At 46.1% G+C, this 22,671-nt stretch overlaps 1 pseudogene; it reads left to right on the top strand.

Moving 5' to 3' along the window:
• Nucleotides 1-246: 246 nt before the first annotated feature.
• On the top strand, nt 247-3,393 carry LOC148824539 (GTPase IMAP family member 9-like; annotated as a pseudogene).
• Nucleotides 3,394-22,671: the final 19,278 nt, after the last annotated feature.

Genomic DNA, 22,671 nt, shown 5'->3' with positions numbered 1-22,671 from the left:
AAACAGCACTGAGAGGAGCTCGAGCGCTCAGACACGGAGCGTCACTTAGCAACCGCCGCAGCAGCAGTATCCAGAGGACGAGCTGGACGCGGGTTTTGGCGCCAGTTTTGCTCTTATATTATCAGCTCATGAAAATAAAGTCAATATAAAGCATGAAAGTCAATTTCTCTCCCTTTTCTGTCTGAACATAAGAGAGGTTACAAACCAGAGACACAGACAGGACACTGTAGAGTAGGGGTGTCGACAATGACACACAGTATGTATAAATATAAAAAAAGTCCTGACTGCTGGTCAGTACAGATCCCAGGACACTGTGTGTGAGAGTAGTGGTGTGGACCCCAGTGTCCTGACTGCTGGTCAGTACAGATGCCAGGACACTGTGTGTGAGAGTGGGGGTATCTTCCTTTTTCAAGTTTCGCTGTGATATACTGAAATACTTCCTCAGTTTCTGTTCCTCTTTGCTGTTTCTTACCCTGGTCAAATACTCAGCTCCTCTCTTTAAGTTCAAGTAGTATTTCAGTTTGTGTGTTGTTTAGTGTGTGTTGTGTTTGTGTGTGCTCCAGTGGGTAAGGTTGTGTTGTATGTCTTGTGCTGTGATTTGACTTTGATTTGTTTTGTGGTGGTTGTTCTAAGGCGTGTCACTGACTCGCTGAGAGGATAGGAACTCCTCCCCCTAAGTTCACCAGGAAGAGGGAAGGAGAGAGAGACTGTACTGAGTCCTGTCTGTAGGATACCCATCACAACAAGCACACAGTGTATATAAATGAGTCTGTACTGTTATAGACTGTACTGAGTCCTTCCATCTCAACAAGCACACAGTATAAACACAATTGTAGCTGATGTAACATCTAATCAAGATATACTGTAGATAGATCAGATTTTATTGTCCCCTGAGGGACTTTTCTATGGACACCCAGCACTCCTGTACATTTAAACAGAATGCAAACAAAAAAAAAAGAGAAGAAAAGAAAAACACAGAACATTATTCTATTACAAAAAAAAACAAACATTGTACATCACTCTATTACACATGTACAGTATAACACATAACAACATGTAACATTTATAACACGTCACAAAACATATCGCACTCACTCATGTGTTTATTAAAATGCAGATTATATTATATCGAAATTATTTATTTCATTTAAATTTGTTTGCTGAAATAATTTTGTTTGCTCTCAATACAATACAAAATAAACCATACACATTCATATTCAATAACTGCTACACATGCACAGTTAAAACAGAGCCTCCGTATAGACACACCTGTCAGCTCTCCTACCGTTTTATCTCTACTATAGAAGTCCCCGCATTTATTGGAGCCTCGATCACCGCCAGTACACGGCAGCCCCACAGAGGAAACTCTTCACAGTGGTCTGGGCACGAACACTCGTGGAACCCGCCCGTCCTCTCCGTGGACGTACAGCGTTTCGCTGCGAGAGCCGGGCGAGGCGGGTCCTGGACGTGCGAATCTCTCAGGCTGCAGAGGCGCCTATTCTCGCAGGATTACGGCGCGCCGGTGCCGTGACTCGCTCCCAGCGGCGCCTCCACTTCCTCCGCATTCTTGAGTCCCGGTTCAGCTCATTTCATGTGAACTGCGCTCGGACCTGCGGACCGGAGCCTGTAGTCCTGCTGGAGCGGGTCAGAGCGCCAGCCCGGCCGCTCCGAAGGTCAGGAGAAACTTCTGAACTTTTATCTCTTCTCACGGTGTGTCGGTTTAGCGAAGATGATGGATTTTCGGTTCTGAAATCGGGAAATTGCTCGCAAATCACGCTTTCAGGATATAGGATCAGCTCCTGAAAGCTCGTCGTACATCGAAGCCTGTTTAAAACATATCCGTTGCTTTTAAATCGTTTATACATCCTCGAACAATTTCTCTCTCCTGATCTGTGTGGTCTGGAATACAGCTTTGTGGGGAAACAATCGAAAAACAGCACAATTGACTCTTTTTACACACACAGTTTATTTATATACTTCCCATTTCTTTGCAGGTAAATTAACAACCCTGAAGTGAGATGGAAGATGAACATTAATATTAATCTCATATAGCACCTTTAAAAGTGACTTCTTATCGTGCTCTGCAGAGGAAGACTCCACACTGAGAGGAAACAGCAGAATTACCCAGGACCAGTGAAATTAAAGCTCTTTTATTGAAAAAGGTTTATTTGGTGATGTTTTTACCTGTTTCTCTAAATCCTAAATACTACTCGTTTCTTTTAAATTGTTTTTACACGTTTGTTCCCCAAAAGAGTATTTGTTTAATGCACATATAAAGTATTATCTCTTTTATATAGTGACACATTTCGGAAAACACTGACTCAGTGCTCCAGGTTCACAGGGGAAGTGAGTTTAAAACGGAGTCTTTTTCAGTCCGTTCGCAGTTAATCATTGTATTAAAGACACACTCGTGCGATTTGCCTCAGTTACTTTTAAAATATCTGGGTTTCCTGAGTCTTTTACCTGAAGCAGCTGATGAATTGACAGAGCCTGCCTGTTACTGGAACAACACGAGTCGCATGAGAGTTTATGCATGAAAAGTATTTTCAGGGCTCATCTTGCTCATCTTTACAAGTGCCAATAATTCTGCACTGTAACTCTGTAAACAAACCTACAATCAGTGATAAGAAGCTGGTAAGTGAGATAAATAATTTGTGATCTTTCTCTCTGACAAGGGAGGGACAGGCTGATTCCCATGAGGCACCACAGTGTCTCTCAGAGATCCGGATCGTGCTGCTGGGGGGACGACGGGGTGGGAAGAGCTCAGCAGGAAACACCATCCTGGGCAGAGAGGAGTTTCAGACATAGGGAGAAGCTTAGGAGTGTGTGAAGAGACAGTGTGAAGTAGCTTTGAGGCAGATCACTGTGGTCGACACTCCAGACTGGGATGTGTGGCTGATGAGGAATGATCCATAGCAGATCAGACAGGAAATTGTGAAGACTGTGTCTCTGTGTCCCCCAGGACCCCACAGTCTCCTCCTGGTGATTAATCTGGAATCAAACACAGACTGGAGATCAGTGAAGGAACAACTAGACCTTTGCAGTGAGAGATTCTGGAGACACACAATAGTGCTGTTCTCCTGGGAGGACACACTGAGAGACACAACCATTGAGCAGCTCATTGAGAGAGGAGGGAGGGATCTCCAGTGGCTGGTGGAGAAGTGTGGGAACAGGTATCATGTTCTCAACAACAAGAACAGGGGCGACCACACTCAGGTCACAGAGCTGCTGGAGAAGATAGAGGACATGGTGGCAGGAAAGAGTAACTGTTATGATAAAGCTGAAAAGGATTTACAGGAAATGGAAGAAGAGTTCAGGATTTTGGGAATAAAGGAGAGACAGAGGATAAAGGACCTACTGCAGACGACACTGGGACCCAACTGCTTCCCATGAGTTCATGATCTCTCTCTAATTCAGCTTACAGCTCAGTACTGTCAGTGTGGGACACTCCCTTCAGACTAAAGAGACTCAGTTCCCCCAGCCTGTGAGTGTGGGACACTCCCTTCAGACTAAAGAGACTCAGTTCCTCCATCCTGTCAGTGTAGATTATTTTCTTCAGCCCAGAATGTTTCTTTTCTCCAGACTCATTTCAGAGCATTGATATCTTTTGGATAAAGTGGTAATTTAAATTTTACAATTAAAGGTCAGTGTTGTACAGTTTAAAGATGCCAGACTGTCTTTTAACTCTATAAACTAACGACTGTCTAATTCTCTTCAGGGGAGGTCAGAGGAGATCTGAGCAGAGAGTTGAAGATCCAAGGGTTCAGACTGGGCTCTAGAGGAGTGTTTCACACTCAGTAATGAAATTAAAGGCTCACAGTTGGAAACATTTTGTACAGAATAGAAAACACTTCTTTACTGAAAGAGTGGTGAGTGTCTGAACAAGATGTCCCTGCCAAGTGCTTAAGACTAAACCTTTCAGACATTTTAGATTCACAGCTACCAAACGAGCAGGATGGGAAATGATTTTGTGATTTTTCCTAAACTCTGGGCTCCTTTCAGATATGGCTGGGTGAGATTGTAGATTCACTCAGGTATGGAGCTCTTGATCTTCCAACAAGCAGCCTGGGCTGAAGGAGCTGCTCTCTAGTTTTCTCACTGCCTGCTGGTGTGAAAGTCTTGACTACAGGGTTCAGATTTGCTCTGTGTCTGAACAGTCTGACTCTGCAATCTCCTACTGCTACTGAACACAGTGTGTTATTGGGAGTGCTGTGAATGGAGAAACAGGCCTTTTCAAATCAATGTTCATGACAGCTATTTCAAAAGAAACTCATTGTATTTAATCGTGCAAATTAATACAATTTAACAGGAAACTGTGATTTGTACTAGAAAGAATAGATTCAAACCTACGATCAGTGATAAGAAGCTGGTAAGAGAGATAAATAATCTGTGATCTTTCTCTCTAACAGGGAGGAGATGGACTGATTCCCATGAGGCACCACAGCGTCTGTCAGAGATCGGGATCGTGCTGCTGGGGGGACGATGGGCTGGGAAGAGCTCAGCAGGAAACTCCATCCGGGGGAAGAAAGATGTTTGAGACTTCTAGTAGACTGTGGTTTCTGTGTGAAGGTGTAACTGAGGAGTGTGAGAAAAGACAGGTTGAAGTAGCTGGGAGGCAGGTCACTGTGGTCAACACTCCAGACTGGGATGTGTGGCTGATGAGGAATGATCCACAGCAGATCAGACAGGAAATTGTGAAGTTTCAGAATAGGAGAGTAGCTAAGAAGTCTGTGAAGAGACAGAGGCCGCTTCTCGGCCTTTTGGCTAAGATCAAGGTTTAAGCCGGCAAGCCCGCAATTCCAAGATCTTAGTCCAGGGGGTCGGGAAGGCGAGGGGAGGAACGGAAGGACCTGAAGGAACGGAGTGCTGATGGTGGAGTCTGGAAGACTGGAGCGGTGTTGACGAGGATTTGCTGAGACGGTGGTCGGTGTTGGACAACGGCGGTTTTTGCTTACCTGGAGGATCCGGAAGGAGAGCTGAGGAGCGTTGCTGGAGCGATGGCTGGGCATCCCTGGGCGAGGAAGGAGCGGAGGAAGAACTCCATTTCTTTTTCACTGAGGAGCCGTGATGGACCTGTGTGCTGGGACAGAGATAAGTTTAAAAAGCTTGTGTTGATTCAATGTTTGGATGTTAATTTGGCGGACGTATTTTGTCTCCAGGATTATTGTGCCCGGGGAGTGTTTGAATTGACTCTCGCATCAGAAGCTTTGTGCTTCGATGTGTGGAGGAAAGTTCAGGAGAGGAAGAATGAAGATCCGGTTAAGTTCTTTCGTGTGGAGCCAATGTTTGCCAGGGAACTGACAGTCATGATGGTTCATGTTTTTGATTCATTTGTTCCAGAGAAGGACATTGAGGCATTTCTACAACAGTTTGTGGATTTGCAAGGAGCAGGGAAGAGACAGTTGGATTCTGATGGTGTGTGGAATGGGAAGCGGACTTACCTGATGAGACTGCGACTGGGGAAGACGGCCGAGGAGGGGGTGATACACCCCCCTGCATTCTTCGAGATCGGGACCCATAGGGGTTACCTGGTTTATTCTGGGCAGCCCCTTGCGTGTATGGTATGCGGAGAACATGGACATTTTGCGTCACAGTGTACGTCGGTGCTTTGCAAACGGTGCGGGAAGACTGGTCATGTGGCCAGGAATTGCGTGCAAGAGAAGAAGTGTTATCTGTGTGAAGAGCCAGGACATGGTTATCAGTGTTGTATGAAGAATGTGAAGAAGAGTGTTAATGTAAACTGTGTGAGTAGGAATGTAAGAGACACGGAGAAAGAAGGGAGTGATGTGCAGGGAGGAATTTATGATTCTGAGGCCATGGTAGTGTATACGGACGGTTTTATTGACAGCGACGAAGAGAGACAGTACTCTGACTTTGTGAAATCGTGTGAACTGGACTTAGAGAAGGAAGGGTATACGGACAATTTGTTAGAGGGGCAGTTTCAGGGAGATAGTGAGATTGACAGTAGGACGAATGGTGTGGGGAGCGTGGAGAGAGATGTGTCAGGTGTTGAGGAGGGTTCAAAAAGACTTAGGTTTCGTTGGGTGAATGGTGACACCGGTGAAAATGTACCAGTTTTGACTGCAGATTTGAAGGAGGAAAGAGACGAGAAGGGTGAGGTAAGGACGGGACAGACAGTTAGGAAAAAAAGGACAAAGAAAGGGAAGGGATGACTTAGTTTTAAGATATAGATCTGAGATGTCAGGGTTCATTTTGCATAAGGGGTGGGATTATGGAAATTGGGAGTGTTGTGGTGGGTTTGGGGTTAAATGGTGGGTTATTTAGGAATAGATGGACTTGAATAATTTGGAACTGTAAGAATGTTTTGCTGTGTGTTGTGTTATGTTATCATTTGATTTGAATTTGTATTAGTATACCAAAAAAAAAAAAAAAAGAAGAGACAGAGTAAAGTATTTCTGAGTTCGACCACTGTGGTCAACACTCCAGACAGGTATTGCATTCTTCAGCGGTACGCAGCACAGGAATCGCTAGAGAGGATTAAAAAAGTTAATTGAGTCTACTTTGACTCTGTGTACCCCAGGACCCCACGCTCTCCTTCTGGTGATTAATCTGGACTCATACACAGACTGGAGATCAGTGAAGAAACATCTGGAGCTTTTCAGTGAGAGAGTGTGGAGACACACAATAGTGCTGTTCACCTGGGGGGACACACTGAGCGACACAACCATTGAGCAGCACATTGAGAGAGGAGGGAAGGAGCTCCAGTGGCTGGTGGAGAAATGTGGGAACAGGTATCATGTTCTCAACAACAAGAACAGGGGCGGCCACACTCAGGTCACAGAGCTGCTGGAGAAGATAGAGGAGCTGGTGGCAGGAAACTATGGGCTGTACTTCACTACTGACATTGAACAACTACACATTGAACTGGAGAAATATATCAGACAGAGGGAGGAGGGCAGACAGAGAGAGGCCACAACCTGGCCATAGAAACTGGGCGACACAGGCAGACCTGGCTGCCCAGAGAGGACAGGCTGTGCTCCCACTGCCAGCGGGGAGAAATAGAGACAGAGGTGCACTTCCTACTGCACTGTGACAGATACTCTGGGATTAGAGAAACATTCTTCCCGAAATTCAGAAATCTAATCCCAGAGTTCCCACACCTGCCAGAATCACAACGGGTCCCAATCCTACTGGGAGAGGGAGGAGGGAACTCAGTTGAACTGGCAGCCCAGTATGTGATCTCCTGTCACAGCCTGAGGAACAGTGAGTCTGTCTCCCAATAATGCTCCAGCCGCCTACAGAATATGTCAATATTTTATAATATGTCTTTGTTGTAAATGTCTGTAATATGTCTGTAGATTTTATTTTACTTCTATTTTTGTTTTGTTTCATGTAAATATCATTACTTTCATTTGCTTTGGCAACACTGATTGTACCCATCGGTCATGCTAATAAAGCACCTTGAATTGAATTGAATTGACTAAGGAGCTGAGTCAGAGGGAGGAGGAGAGACAGAGAGAGATAGAGGAGCTGAGACAGAAGGAGGAGGAGAGACAGAGAGAGACAGGAGCTGAGACAGAAGGAGGAAGAGAGACAGAGAGAGACAGAGGTTGGAGGAGAGACAGAGGCAGAGGAGTTGAGAAAGAGGGAGGAGGAGAGACAGAGAGAGACAGAGGAGTTGAGACAGAAGTATGAAAGAAGGGAGAGAGAGAAGAGGAGCTCAGACAGAGGTTGGAGGAGGAGTGGAGCAGGATTGAAGAGGAGCTGAAAGAGAATATGAGAAAGACACTGAAGGAAGAGGAGCTGGAGAAAGAGACAGAGTAGCCCAGACTGCCTGTCAAGAGGAGGGACAGTAAAGACCTCAACCCTCCCAACAGTGAGTGTGATTGATGCTGTATTACTGAGTCACTGATCTTAATGCTCATCAACTGAGTGATTCAAACATCTTGTGTCCCATTAGGAACTAAAATAATACTGAGCTCCACTCTGTTCTGTATTACTAACATAGTGACACACTGATATTGGTTAACATTATATATATATACAGTATATTATAAGTTGTTTTCTGTTTGTGGGACAGAAGCAGTTCAGTCACACCAACAATAAGCTGTTCCTCAAGACTGTCTGACCAGCAATGTCAAAGGCAGCTCTGAAGTCCTGCAGGACAGGAATGGATGAAAGAACCCATCAGCAGATCATTAGAAACCCTAACAAGAGCTGTTTCTGTACATCAGTCTGAAAGACTCATCACAGCTTGTCTGCAGATGAGCGGGTCTGACTGAACAGCAGCAGCCTGTTGTAGAATCTGTGTCAAACAGGGTGAGATGGAGAATTACTGAACAGCCTGGAGTCTCAGATGAGGAGTATCGCAGGATTCAATCTGAAAGGATAGACATTTAGTTCACAGGTGGTAACAGGGTCCAGTGTGCAGAAATTCAACTCTCGATTTTGCTAACGGTTGTTTCTGTAATGTAGATTGAGTCACAGTGGCCTCTCCACACAACACAAGTCACAGTAGACCCAAACGGAAAAAAAAACCCAAAAAACAAAAAAAGCACCCACAGTCTCAGAAAAACAGATTGTTGTATGATATAGTATTATCTGAAATTTTGAGACAGACTCACTCTATGATGCCCTTATCTTCGTTTCAACAGGTTGTGCACCTTCATCTGGGGGATCTGAGACTGATGAAGCTGTGTCCAAGGTCAGCAGAGACAGAGTGTTTATACCTCCTGAAAAATTAATCACCTCCCTGACTATCAGCACTCTTTATGTGAGAGAGCAGCTCTGTGTCTGTGTCGGGGTGTCTCTGAGAGCTGGCCTGTGTTAATATTGGGGTGTCCCGATGAGAGCTGGCCTGTGTCAGTGTTGGGGTATCTCTATGAGAGCTGGCCTGTGTTAGTATTGGGGTGTTTCGATGAGAGCTGGCCAGTGTCTGTGTTGGGGGTGTCTTGATAAGAGCTGGCCTGTGTTAGTATTGGGGTGTCCCGATGAGAGCTGGCCTGTGTCATTGTTGGGGTGTCTCGATGAGAACTGGCCTGTGTTAATATTGGGGTGTCCCGATGACAGCTGGCCTGTGTCAGTGTTGGGGTGTCTCGATGAGAGCTGGCCTGTGTTAGTATTGGGGTGTCTCAATGAGAGCTGGCCTGTGTCTGTGTTGGGGTGTCTTGATGAAAGATAAAGTCTCCTCTCTTTTTCAGAAAAGCCGTTTCAAATCCTCTGCATCATTCTGTCATTTTCTGCTTGATGTTCACCTTAACTCCTCTACTCAATGTAAACAGAAATGTCACAGCCTTAAGCACTCAGCTCATTACAAGAAGAGGACCGAAGGAAGAACAACAAAGGATCATGTTTCCTAAAACAGACATCTCATCTCCTACACTGGAGACACACCTGAGTCTTTACCTCCACACCTGTGAGATCTCATCTCCTACACTGGAGACACACCTGAGGTCTTTAACACTTGTGGAATCTAATCTTGTTCACAGGTCCCTGGTGACGTGACTGAATTTACTCCTGAAATAAAATTCAAGAGCAAAAAAGAAACCTACAGGTACCTGATAATAAATGTAGTTTCCTGCCGTCCCAGTGAGGAGCTGCCAGTTGTCAGTTTGGCTCACTTGCACGACAGCGGTCTAGGTGAACCTCATTTCTCACAAGGCCACTGGTCTACTTCCTGTGCCGCTCCTCCCTCCGATTCGCTAAGCTGCCCGTCAATCGTAATATCACCCCGGTCCCGCCCAGTACCTTGTGGCATCTTGGCAGAAGCGCTCTGTTGCTATGGCAGCGGACTCGCAGTTTATCTGTGTGAATAAAACTCAGCAGGAGGGATTTTCACAGTCGCCTCTTTTCCCAGAGACTCGCTCTCTAGTGACCCGACAGCTTCACGGAGAAATGACCTTAAATAGATACATCGTTCAGTCTCGCCTGTCACTACGGTCTCCTGTGTACTTTTAAACCAAACTGAAACTTTAACACTTGGAGCACTCATATCCCGTAACATTAGTCATTAAAACAATAACGACAGGATTTCCTTTAGTAGTTTAATTCCTCTTAGCTAAGGATTAAGCTCAGGCTTGAACGTAGTCAACATCAGTAACAGTTACATTTATCTGAGTAACAGAAATGTTCTCTCTCTGAAAAGTATCGTGTTTACTTAATAATAATAATTACTTACACTTTTATAGCACTTATCTGGATACTCCACTCAGAGCTCTTTCCAGGTCATGGGGATCCGCTCCACCCCCACCAGTGTGCAGCCCCACCTGGATGATGCGCCAGTCCGCTCCCCACACACCAGCTCTCAGTGGGGAGGAGAGCAGAGTGATGAAGCCAGTTCATAGATGAGGATTATTAGGAGGCCATGATGGGTAAAGGCCAAAGGGAAATTTGGCCAGGACACTGGGGTAACACCCCTACACATTTCAAGAAACATTCTGGGATTGTTAATGACCACAGAGAGTCAGGACCTCAGTTTTATGTCTCATCTGAAGGACGGCGCCTTTTTACAGTATAGTTTCCCAGTTACTATACTGGGGCATTAGGACCCACACAGACCGCAGTGTGAGCGCCCCCTGCTGGCCCCACTAACACCTCTTCCAGCAGCAGGTACTGACCAGGCTCACACCTGCTGAGCTCCCGTGGGGCTGCCAGTTATGACTTACAGGGTGATATAGCTGCCGTCCATCTAATGACAGATCTCTACAAACAAATAATTAGGTAAATATATAAACTTATAAATCTCAACATTTAACTATTATTCAAAAGTTAGGGTTTCTTTAGACAACTATTTTAGTATGGAAGTGTGGAATCTCTATATTTCTGTGTCTCCAGTGTCAGTGCTGTCTTTGTCACACGGTCCTGCCCCAGTCCTCTCTATGTGTCACTACAGTATGGAAGTGTGGAATTTCTTTATTTTGTCTCCAGTGTCAGTGCTGTCCTGTGGTGTCCTCTGTCTCTGTGAAGTGTTGACAGTGTGCTGTCCTGTGCTGTCCTCTGTCTCTGTGCAGTGTGTTGAAAGTGTGCTGTCCTGTGGTGTCCTTTGTCTCTTAGCAGTGTGTTGACAGTGTGCTGTCCTGTGGTGTCCTCTGTCTCTGTGCAGTGTGTTGACGGTGTGCAGTCCTGTGATGTCCTCTGTCTCTGTGCAGTGTGTTAACAGTGTGCTGTCCTCTTTCTCTGTGCAGTTTTGACAGTGTGCTGTCCTGTGCTGTCCTCTGTCTCTGTGCAGTGTGTTAAAAGTGTGCTGTCCTGTGGTGTCCTCTGTCTCTGTGCAGTGTGTTGACAGTGTGCTGTCCTGTGCAGGTATCTCTGCTTGTCCGCGGGTCAGTTCTGGTGCCGTGTCACTGGGCTGGTGTTTGTGATGGCGTCGGGGGGCGAACTGGAGTATGAGACCACACACTGGGACATGGGGCTCCTGTCCCCCACTGGCCAGCATCCTGCAGGACCCCTGTTTGACATCCGTTGCCCCCAGGGGGCGCTGACGGAACTGCAGCTACCTCACTGCGAGATTGATGACCGTGAGTCTCAGACGATTTAAACAGTTTCTGCATTGACAGTGAGTACAGCTTCAGCTCAGCTACAGCAGGAGACTCTACCCTCTACCATGGAGTCTGGCGACAGTTTGTCCTCTGTGTAACAGTGTGAATGAAGATGTGAGGTTGATTCTGAGATATGCTGGACTCATCCCTCTCTCCAGCCTCTAGAATCTGTTCCAATCCATTACTGAACCTCAATCCCAGGGCTTCATTACTGAATCTTAATTAATCTTGGTTAACTGCTTCATTACTTTAATTCAGTTATTCATGGCCACTGAAGGCCATGTCACTAAGTTAGCTTCACCACTGACCCTGAGTTATTCAATGATTAGTGATCTTCTCACTGGTGACAGTGCACATCGATAATCGATTTTATTGTAGAACCCAGTGCTTCAGTACTGATCCCAAATTACTGATCCTGGTCCCTTGTGATCCTTTCCAGCAGGACCGCAATGTTGCCGTGATCGATGATTTAATTGCACTGTTACCCAGACGAAGTTCTCGCGCACTGAGCTGCTGTTCTGAAGCGTTGATCTCACATTCACCGCTTCACAAATCCATAATGATGAACTTGAGGCTGTGAGTCTGGGATAACTAACCACTCGGAACCAAAAATGATCCAAACCCACTTCTCTGACCCGGGAGTATTATAGCTCAGCGGGCTGAATCCCTTGGACAAGCAGGGAATTTCTGGGGTGGCGTCTGAACCAGTCTGGGGTGTCACAGAATCATGGACCAACAGCACCCAGGATGTGACCTCATTTACAAACAGCTAATAGAATCGTAACTCTCGAGCCACATGAAACCAGAGTCTTGCTCAGCTGCTGTAACCCCTGCAGGCTGTAACGCCTGCACTCCAGGTCTTCACTCCATATCTTCCTGCAGGTGGCCCATGTGAGCTGTGGTAATCTTGAGGTGCTGTCGCCCCTGGAGGTGACGCAGACCCACGTGAGGGTGTCCATCACTGTGGAGTCTCCTGAAGAGCCTGTGGGACTCCAGTATCCTGGGACAGGTGCTGCTGTTCCTGCGGCCGGGGGATGGCAGGATCTTGAGACACAAGCTAAATGTGTTTGTGCTCCCTGGGAACGTGCCTGTTAGCCAGGTACTGAGGACTTCCTGTCTCTCTATCTGTCTGTCTCTCCAGCACTTCCTGTATCACTGTATAATTCAATTCAATTCAAGGTCCTTTATTAGCATGACCGATGGGTACAATCAGTGTTGCCAAAGCAAATGAAAGTAATGATATTTACATTAAACAAAACAAAAAATAGAAGTAAAATAAAATCTACAGACATTTACAACAAAGACATATTATAAAATATTGACATATTCTGTAGGCGGCTGGAGCATTATTGGGAGACAGACTCACTGTTCCACAGGAGATCACATACTGGGCTGCCAGATCAACTGAGTTCCCTCCTCCCTCTCCCAGTAGGACTGGGACCCGTTGTGATTCTGGCAGGTGTGGGAACTCTGGGATTAGATTTCTGAATTTCGGGAAGAATGTTTCTCTAATCCCAGAGTATCTGTCACAGTGCAGTAGGAAGTGCACCTCTGTCTCTATTTCTCCCCGCTGGCAGTGGGAGCACAGCCTGTCCTCTCTGGGCAGCCAGGTCTGCCTGTGTCGCCCAGTTTCTATGGCCAGGCTGTGGTCATTGAGCCTGTACTTCGTCAGGGTCTGTTTCTGTTTGTTGTTTCTTATTTTGGTCAAATATTCAGCTAGTGTGTATTGTCTGTTTAGGGTTCTGTAGCATTCCAGTTTATGTTGTGTTTGTGTGTGTGTGTCCCAGTGTGTGAGATATTGCTGTTTGATCTGTGCTGTGATGTGGTTGAGTTTGGGTTGTGTTGCTCTAGCAGTGCTGTCCTGATGCTGGTTAGTGTCGGTGTGGCTCAGGTCAGTGAGCCTCAGGACCAGCTGGCTCAGGGGGCTCTGTTTTGGGCTCAGCTCTTGACTCAACAGGGCTTTGTGGTGGTAGGAATTTTGGTCACTGTTTTTTAGGTGTAGCCAATACTTTAATATTCTTTTCTGTATGTTTATCAATAGTGGGTACTGGCTTAATTCGGCCCTGCACCCGTTGTTAGGTGTTTTTCTCTGCACACGGAGGATGTTTCTACAGATCTCCATGTGCAAAGTTTCTGTGGAGTGTTTGTCCCATTGAGTGTAATCCTGGTCTGTGAGGGGACCCCACACTTCACTGCCGTATAGGGCAATGGGTTGGATTACACTTTCAAATATTTGGAGCCAGATTCTTGTTGGTGGGTTGATGTTGAAGACCCTCCTTCTTATTGCGTAGAAAGCCCTGAGTGCCTTCTCTCTCAGTGCCTTCACTGTCAGGTCAAAACTCCCAGAAGAGCTGATGGTGAGACCGAGATATGTGTAGCTGGATGTGTGCTCCAATGTGTTGTTGTTCAGTGTGAATTTGTACCTGTTTCCCTGAGGTCTGGCTTTCTTCTGGAAAACCATAACTCTGGTTTTGTCCAGATTGACTGTCAGTGCCAGGGTCTGACAGTACTGCTCCAGCAGTGCCAGGTTCTGTTGCAGCCCCTGTTCTGTGGGCGACAGCAGGACCAGGTCATCTGCGTAGAGCAGGAACTTGATTTCTGTGTCGTGTAGTGTGAGACCAGGAGCTGCAGACTGCTCCAACATTCCTGCTAATTCGTTGATATAGATATTGAACAGTGTTGGGCTCAGGCTGCAGCCCTGTCTCACCCCACAGCCTTGGGTGAAGAATTTAGTCCTTTTGTTTCCAGTTTTCACTGCACATTTGTTCTCTGAATACATTGATTTAATTATGTTGTACACTTTGCCCCCTATGCCACTTTGGAGTAGTTTGTAAAACAATCTTTCATGCCAAATCGAGTCAAATGCTTTTTTGAAATCGACAAAGCAGGCAAAAATTTTACCTTTGTGTTTTTGGTGGACGTGTTTGTCTATCAGTGTGTGTAGGGTGTAAATGTGATCAGATGTGTGGTGATCCGGCAAGAAGCCAATCTGACTCTTGCTCAGGACATTGTGTTCGGTAAGGAAGGCCTGTATTCGTGCATTTAGGATACTGCAAAATACCTTCCCCAGGTAACTGTTCACACAGATGCCCCGGTAGTTGTTGGGATCGAGTCTATCTCCACTCTTATAGATGGGCGTAATCAGTCCTTGGTTCCAGGCCTCGGGGAAACATCCAGCTGTCATGATGAGATTGAGGAGTTTGAGCAGGGCTTGTTGCAACTTTGGGCTGCTGTGTCTCAGCATCTCATTTATGACTCCATCATGGCCACAGGCTTTGCGTGGTCTGAGGGCCTGGAGTTTGTCCAGTAGCTCCTGCTCAGTGATTGGGGAGTCTAAGGGGTTTTGGTTGTCTTTGATAGCCAATTCCAAAATTTTGAGTTTTTCATAAATGGTGTTTTGGTCTGATTGATTTGTATTTGGGAGCTTTTCATAGAGATTTTCAAAGTATGTTTGCCAGATTGTTCCATTTTGGATGGCCAATTCTTCTGGGTTTGATTTGTTTAAATTGTTCCACTTCTCCCAGAAACAGTTCTGATTTAGTAACTCCTCAATTTCTGCAAGTTGTTTGTTTATGTATGTGTTTCTTTTCTTTTTCAGCGTGTGTTTGTAAAGTTTTACCATGTCATAGTATCTGAGGTGTAGATCTGTGTTGTGTGGTTGTCTGTGTTTTTCTTTTGAGACTTTTCGTAGTGCATTTCTGATGTTTTAGCACTCCGTATCAAACCACTTTTCTTTTGCTTTTGTTTTTTGGTAGTTTTTTTATTTAGTTGTTTTTAGCTTAGATTTTGATGCTAGTTTCTGGAATAGGTGATTTAGTTTTTGTGTGGCCACGTTTATGCCTAATTTGTTGGTTTGATACGGAGTGTTTAGGAATGTGTCCAACAGTGTCTGAATTTCGTCATCGCCCAGTGCAGTTTGGTATCTGTCTAGGCTGTCTGTGTCCCATCTGTATGCCTGGTTGAGGTCATACAGCTGGCTGGGCTGTGTCAGTGTGTCTCTGTGCTGGTGTGCTCTCTTCATGTAGAGTGTGATCTGGCTGTGGTCAGAGAAGGGAGTTTGTGGCCTGACAGTGAAGGCACTGATACAGGAGGGGTCCAGGTCGGTGATGGCGTAGTCCACCACACTGCTGCCCAGAGCTGAGCTGTATATCTCTCCAGCACTTCCTGTCTCTGTCTGTCTCTCCAGCACTTCCTCTCTCTGCCTGTCTACCTCTCCAGCACTTCCTGTCTCTGTCTGTCTCTCCAACACTTCTGGTCTCTCTATCTCTCCAGCACTTCCTGTCCCTCTGTCTGTCTCTCCACCACTTCCTGTCCTCTCCTCCACAGGTCACCAAGCAGCAGGAGAGCAGCAGCTCCTTCATTCAGACAAGCTCGAGCTGTAAGCTGACACCGCAGGCGACGTACAGAGTGTCCAGCAGCAGCAAGGAGACTGAGATAATCCAGCCTGAGGTAATGGTTCCTCTGTGATAAAGATGGAAATTATTGGCCTTCATGACCCAAACTGCTGAGAGAGCATGAGGGAGAGACTGAAAGATCTAGAGAGAGAGAATCAGGAAAGACTCGGGTCAAGAAAGGATGATCTGAGTATCATCAGTATCATCAAAACAATGAAACAGGTGGACCCATCCAGCAGATACACAAAGAAAGGAAGGGGCCCCAGTACTGACCTGTGAGGAACACCAGGGGGGAGAAGGCCAGATGAAGCCTCACCAGGACACTTGGAAAAAGCAGTTAGAGAGACAGGAAGAGAATCAGCCAAGAGCAGCACCTGAAATACCCAGGACAGGAAGAGGATGTGGCCAGTCATGTCAAAGGTCAAAGAGAATCAGGATAGTGGAGAGAGAAGCAGTGAGCAGAGTCACAGTCACACAGATCAGAGCCGTGTCTTCAGAGGGAGTCCAGCTGACTTCATGCTCAAAAAGGATTTGCCTGTGTGACAGACTGCTAGCTCTTTAACACAGCGTTGGTGTTGTTCTTCCAGTCTGAGTGCTTTTACTGCAGTTATGGCCCGAATTTCCACCCTACGTTCTAGGTGTTCCTGGCCCACGGTGTGATGAGTCTGGTCCTGGTGTTGCTGAAATGCGGCACAAGGACAGGAGAGGAGAGGGTGTGGAGCTGCATTGTGGAGCTGCCAGGTAACAGTAGACGGGACTCGCAGGGACCTGAGGTTCAGCTGCAGAGAGCAGGACTGGGATCAGTGGAGTGAAGTGAGCATTGAGAGGTCACTGATGGGATTCCTCATGTCTTTGTGCTCTACTGGGTCTCTCCACAGGAAGCACACTGAGAGTCTATGGAGGCATAATTCTGTAAGAATGGGTATTGAGTTGTACAGAGTGAAGTGTGTCTCCTGTTGGTGTTGATCTATACAAAAGTGAACTGTGTCTTTACAGGAGACTGTGTCGTGTGGGTGTAGTGCTGCTCAGGGTGACCAGTGTCTTTACAGGAGACCGTGTGTCCAGTAGGTGTTGTTTAGGGTGAACATGTCTCTGTCTCTTTCTCTCTCTCTGCAGTCCCTGCTATTCGGACCAGGACTCTGGAGTTTCCTGCCCCTCAGAGTGAGTCCCTCTGTCCTCTTTGAGTATCTAGAGCCCTTGTGTAGGAGCAGCCAGTAGAAGGGTGTCTGTGTGTTTGATTCAGGAATCGCACTCATCAGCAGAGAAGGGTGGGCAGGAGCCTTGAATGAAGTGATCAAAGAGCTGGAAACAGATGAGTACAAGAAGCTGAAGAACATCCTGCAGCAGAAGGGGATGGCCCGGGGTACGCTGGGAGACACCGAGAAGCAGGACCTGGCCCACAGGATCGTCTCCCACTTCGGAGCGGAGGCGTCTGTTTGCATCGTTCAGGAAGCCATGAAGCCCTTTGTGGAGCAGCTGAGATAGAGCATAAGGGCACCCTGTAGGACTACAGTGTTTCACCATGAGGGAGTCACTCCTGAGCGACACACAGTCGTCCTCTCTCGGCTCACAGCGACGCCCCTGAGCCACACAGAGAGAGCGTGAGGAAGATCTCACAGTGACGCCCCTGAGCCACACAGAGAGAGCGTGAGGAAGATCACACAGGCTCCTCTGAGCCTGCACTGATCCAGCCCGTGAACAAAGCAGAGCTCCCACTCTGTAGCCTGATGCCCTCAGAGCTCAGCAAGGCTGGGATACTGTAAGGAAACCAGCTGCTGCTGCTGTGTGTGGAGGTTGTGAACCAGCAGGTGGCGCTGTTCCCTCTGGAGCTCTGTGACCCAGGACAGTGACCAGGGACACTGTGCTGTTGGAGGTGCTGCACTTCAGATGAAACTTCTATAGCACCAAGGCGTATCATAAACGTTTCCCAGTAATCTCTGCCCTTGAGTGAACAACGGTCCAGCTCTGCTGAGTCCAGCCCCTGGGAGTGTGTCCGAGGTGGTCTTCTCTGATGAGCACCAGGTCCAGACTCCAACACAAACCAAGGGGGTCCATTGTGACATCTCCCGTGACAGGAAATACCCATGTGGACATGCTGGTGGGGTGACGGGTCTCCTCTGGAGTTGAGCTCTAGCTGGGGGTAACCAGTCAAACATCTGAAAGATGACCGGCCAATGAGGAGCCTGAAGAGCTACACCTGATGACGTCACAGCCAAGCAGCAGACGTGATCAGTGGACTTGAAAAGGTACCGAACCTCCGCAGAGACTGAGGGAGAAACTCCAGAAGGAGCAGTAGAACTACCTCCGCAGGATGGAAGAGAAGATCCAGACATGAGAGGAGAAGATCAGAGTGCTGGAGGAGCGGAAAGCAGAGGTGGAGGAGAGGCTGAGGGAGGAGAGGGAGGAGGGGAGGAGGAGAGAGCTGGAGGAGGAGTTGAAGAGAGAGAGAGGCTGGAGAGAGAGATGGAGGAACTGAGACAGGAGCAGGAGAGGGAGAAGAGAGAGAGAGGAGACACACAGGAGGGAAATGGAGGAGCTCAGGCAGCTCTATAAGGAAAAGGCCAGAGAGGTGGCCGAGACACACACAGAGACTGTCACGATCGCTACTCTCCCTCTTAAGGGCGCTCCAGCCCTTCCTCGTTTTCCCCCATTGCTTACACCTGTTCCTTTGCCCAGCCCCTCTTTAGTTCCACCTTTAAAGCCAGATGCAGGCGTTTGCCGGGGCGTCTCATTGAATCCCGTTTCGTGAGAGCCCGGGGTCCTGCCGCGTCTGGCTCCATCGTGGTTTTAGTTTCCTGTTCCTGATTCCCTGCCCCACTGGTTCCGACCCGGTTCGTGTTTTTAGTTCCTTTGGATGGATTCCCTGGTTTTGGACTTTGCCTCCCATATTGGATCCCCCCTTTGGATATACCCTTGGATTGTTCGCCTTGGATTAATTCCCCCTGGACACCCGCACTCCTCGGACACGCCCCCCGTCTCCCGACCCTTCTGCATGACTATTTTCCCTAATGTTTCCTCACAATTCCGGATCGTGTCGTCCGCATTGGGCCCGGAAAGAACTGATTGTTACAGAGACTCTCCAGCAAGTCAGTGTCGACAACACAGTTCACTCCAGCAGGACAGGAGCACAGGAGCTGCAGGAGGGAGATAGAGGAGCTGAGAGAGACAGTAGAGAGACACAACGAGACAGTAGAGAGACTCAATTCAGTTGTAGACAGATACAGTACAGTAGTTTGGTATTTCAGTCCCCTGAAGCAGAAGAGACATACAAGAGATACAGGGGTGTGAATGAGAAGCTGAAGCAGCACAAGAGAGAAAGGCCACAGAAGATGATTGAGAGAAGGTGTTGCTCACTTAAAACATTCTCTGATCTTCTGAACTTATATGTTACTGATGTATTTAACCTAAATGAAATGAATTATGTTTAAAGAGAACAATAACAGCAGCTTTGCTCCCTCCCAGCTTGTATCCAACCACAGAAGCCTCCCATCTGAAGCCCCTCCCTCTTCCCTCATCCCACTTCCTGTCCCTGTGGCGACTCCAACATGGCGGAGACGTTATCTTAGCTCAATACTTCTCTTGAAGAAGGCTCCTTTTGCCAGTATTATTGTGTAATGACATGTGATTGTGTTGCCAAGTGCCTTGAAAACGTTTACAGATGAAGGTTTTTCTATTAACTTTAGTCAGCTGAATTCCAGCATTATCATCCTTTGTTGGAAGACAAACATTACCAAGAGAACGGACAGTGCAATAGTGTTACTTTATGTGCTGCATTGAAATGTTGAGATTTAATGTGTATATACAGTAATTGGAAGAAACTTTTGAGATATTTCACTGTGTATCAAACAGTATTTGTGTATAAGGATCTTTCTCCTGTTTTTATACCTCATCAGTTTAATGGACCAGTATTCTTAAGAAACCCCGGCAGTCTGTAAGTGTGAAGCCTGACATAGACTCATCAGAGAGGCTGGACTCCAGAGTCAGGGGAAGTGAGACTACACTAGGCACTATCATGTGATACAGACCAGCTCAGTGCTGTTAACCCCAGCAGTCTGTAATGCCTGACAGAGACTCATTGAGAGGCTGGACTCCAGAGTCAGGGGCAGTGAGACTACACTAGGCACTATCAGGTGATACAGACCAGCTCAGTGCTGTTAACCCCAGCAGTCTGTAAAGCCTGACAGAGACTCATCAGAGAGGCTGGACACCAGAGTCAGGGGCAGTGAGACTCTACACTGGGCACTATCAGGTGATACAGACCAGCTCCACAGCCGAAATGTTGTGTTTTCTTTCTTCTTTTTTTCAGCATGGAATAAACGTATTACTTGTTCCTTTGCAGCCTACACATGCTGACGCAGCTCCCCACCTGAACTACTAGTAGCTACTGCCTGCTGTGGTGAAGCATTCAGTCAAGGTTTCACTTAGAGTGAACCACCTGCCTCCATGAACTTGTCTAAAACAGCCGTGGTTGAAAATACCAGGCTCATATACTGTAACTGCTGTGGTACGGAAATAACATATGAGGTATTAATAAATATTTACATATAAACTACAGGCTCAAAGAAGCTTTAAAAAGCTGGAAGTGATATTAGAAAACAGTTCACACTGACGAAGTTTACTCATATTTAATACTGTCTCCATTTAATAAAGGAACAAGTAATAGGTTTATTCCATGCTGAAAAAAGAAGAAAGAAAACATAACATTTCGGCCGTGGAGCCTTCTTCACACCTGAAACCTACAGTATTACTTGTTTTATCTTGTATATATATTTTTCATTTATTGCTGTTGTCATTCAGTAAAGCGCTTTGAGAAGCCACCTTTAAAGGCGCTATATAAAATAAAGTTTATTATTATATAAAACTCACACAAACACGACCTGGCACTTCAATGTCAGCTCTTGTCCAATCGTGTGCTTCTGCACCGACAGCTGTCTCCTGTCCTCAGCTCGAACTGCAGACCCACACGAACTGGGCCTGTCGAACCTGCTGTCGGGCTGCAGCGAGTTTTTACTGAATGAATCCGGATCGGAGCCGCCGGACTGTCAGCGGGCCCGTCGTCATGGAAACCGGACCGACCGAACCTCCTGTAATTGCCCTCCCCTGCTGGTCTAATAAAAATAATAATTATGATAATAATGATGATGCTAACCGTTTCTCTCACCAGTGTCCTCTGGTCCGGGGGAGTTAGAGTTTATCTGAGACTCTTTCACACCGAGTCTCTCCGGGAGCGGACCCGTCTGTGTCCACACTCCTGTCGACAGCAGGGCCCTTTTTTCCCTCAGGAGAGGAGGCTCTCCGGGTCCGGAGGAGCTGGAAGATGAAGATGGTCCAGATTCACGGCTTGGATTTGATTTGATTTTTATTTTATTTGTGTTTGAATTGCGCGGAGCTCTGGGCGACCGTTAAGATTCGAACAGCTGGCGCGCGCCGGTCCGCCGAAGTCACGAGATCATTCAAGTGTATTATAGTTGTTATTATTATTATTGTTATTATTACCACCAGTACAAAATCACCACGTTTTAAACCAGTTTACTGTTTAACCAGGTTACACTTAGAGCGAACTACCTGCCTCCATGAACTTGTTTAAAGAAGCCGTGGGTGAAAACACCAGGCTCATATAACTGCTGTGGTACCGAAATACAATATGAGGTATTAATAAATATTTATACAGTATCTGTCCATATCACTGTGTAACTGCAGAGGGCTGGGACTGGTGTGGTCAGTGGCTGTAAGACTGTATTCCTGTGTTTCTAGAAGCTGTGGTCAGTGGACAGTGGCTATGGTGTCAGAAGGCAGAAAAAGGAAAAAATTAAAACAAAAAAAATTCAGGATCTTAGAAATGAAATGAAAATAGCCGAGTAATAAACTTGACTACGGGAGGAACGCGATCGGTAGGTTCGCAAGGTTTAGCTGTAATGACGGAGTGGAGACTCAGTGTTCTGGGGTGAGTTTCCCGAAAACTATGAACTTTAGAGATTAACGAGCAACTTTACGATGCACCTACGTAATGTACGTTCTACTTTTTGTGCGTTTCCCCAAACCCCTCTTCATCGGACATTTTACGAGCGAGTATTAAGTACTTCTTTGTGAACCCCGCCCCTGAAGCCGCTTAGCAAAAATCATCACAAATCGATTGACAATACTTTTCATTATATGATATTTTCATCATAGTCCGTAATAATTTAATATCAGTCTCAATAATAATCCACAATTTAAAAACACGTGTATCTCTATTAATGCACCAGTCTATAATAATACAATACTGAGGAGTCAGAATTGAATACAATTAAACAATGAACAACCCAGGGTATTTCTGAATCATTCTGTATAATATTATATTATTCTAGAAACATTTTTTATTGCTCACACTTTTTTTGTTTTCGAGTAAATGAAGACATTTTCACATGTTCCAGCATATCACTCAAATTGTCACTCAAAAATATATAAAGTTGATTATTACAGTAACAAATAAGTTAAAGAACTTTTTAAAGATTTAATACACTTCATGTTTTCACAAATTATCAATAAAGGGTGATAATGACCAGCCTCTGCTCTATCCATCTAAAACATTATTATTATACAATGTTTAGAAATCTTAAAGCTATTTTAATAAAATCCAATAAAAATTAAAAGCAACTAATTATATTTTGATACAACTAATTATATTTCCTTACTTACAGACCAAGATAAAATACAGTTATAATATTTTTGATGAATACCCACAAAGCTGAATGTAAAATTAACATTTAAAAATTGTTCAACCCACTTATTGCTCCATT

Source organism: Atractosteus spatula, chromosome 10 (assembly GCF_055471065.1).
Source record: "Atractosteus spatula isolate fAtrSpa1 chromosome 10, fAtrSpa1.hap1, whole genome shotgun sequence".
Classification (NCBI taxonomy): Eukaryota; Metazoa; Chordata; class Actinopteri; order Semionotiformes; family Lepisosteidae; genus Atractosteus; species Atractosteus spatula.
Note: the sequence above shows the minus strand (reverse complement) of the source record. Positions and strands in the feature narration are given on the sequence as shown.